The following is a 1,214-nucleotide window of genomic DNA, read 5'->3' as shown; positions in this document are numbered from 1 at the left end:
GGGGGGGGAGGGTGGGAGGAGTGGGAGGCTGGGAGGAGGCGGAAAATTTTTTTTCTTTCTTAATAAAAAAAACAATAAAAAAAAGGAAAAAAAAGGAAAAAAAAGAAAGAAAACTTGAAAGAAATGGAATTGGGGGTGATAAGCATTAACAGGTTCATGGAAAATTTCAGGACTAAATAATGTATTTAGAGAACATTCCCTTGGGGCTACTTGTCCAGGAAGGCTGGCAAGTTAGTTATGTAAATACAGCACGATCAGAAGAGTAAGGAAAGAAGCACCAGAGAGAAGCAGAAGCAGAGGCCATGCCCTTCTGATAAACATCACTGTGGTCCATGCCAACAGTGTGTCAGTAAGGATGAAAGGAAAGAGAAAGGCAGAGAACAAACAGGGAAAGCTAGATCAGGATGCTATCACAAGATGGGAGCTAATGAGAAAGAGAAGAATGACTGCTTAGTACTGACAATGTTCTACACTGGGACAGGTAGACAAGTTGTCACAGCAAAGGGATTCTGCAGATCTGGCTCAAGTCTGGACATGAGGTAATCCTAGCTGATTGTGTGGACCCAATTCTCATCATTCAAGAAGAGATCAAGAGGTCCAAGAACTGTGAGGTCAGGACCTCAGGTACTGATGCTGGATTTAAAGGCTAAGGGGCGTTAGGTCCTCTAGGAGATGGGGTAGCTCTCATCTGACAGTCAGCAGGAAAACTTATTCTGGTCATACAAATAAATTTTAAGAATTGAATTTGACCAACAACCTCTGTAGCAGAAAGTTTACATTCTCTAAAAATCTTCGGGAGGAATAACCTGAGTTATTCTCATGAGACACAGTACAGTCTCATGGCCTACAGACCATATGAAGCAGTGTTGGGTTTTATCATTATGCTTCTTGTGATGGTGGCAAGAAAAAGCTAATAGGTTGTGTGAAAGAAGGTGAAGAGAAGTCACTAAGGTAGCATTGAGACTACACTCGTCAGCTCATTGACTTAAGGTTGATAATTTCAAAAGTTGGCCAGTGCCCTGAAGAATAGAACACAATAAGTAAGAAAGCTTGTGGCTATAGGAAAATTTCCCACTGGAGGTGACCTTTAGGTGTCCTTAATAGTGTCCTGGAGGGGCTAGAGAGATGGCTCAGAGGTTAAGAGCACTGGCTGCTCTTCCATAGGTCCCGAGTTCAATTCCCAGCAACCACATGGTGGCTCACAACCATCTGTA

This window comes from Microtus ochrogaster, linkage group LG10 (genome assembly GCF_000317375.1).
Source record: "Microtus ochrogaster isolate Prairie Vole_2 linkage group LG10, MicOch1.0, whole genome shotgun sequence".
Taxonomy (NCBI): Eukaryota; Metazoa; Chordata; class Mammalia; order Rodentia; family Cricetidae; genus Microtus; species Microtus ochrogaster.
This window is presented reverse-complemented; position numbering follows the sequence as displayed.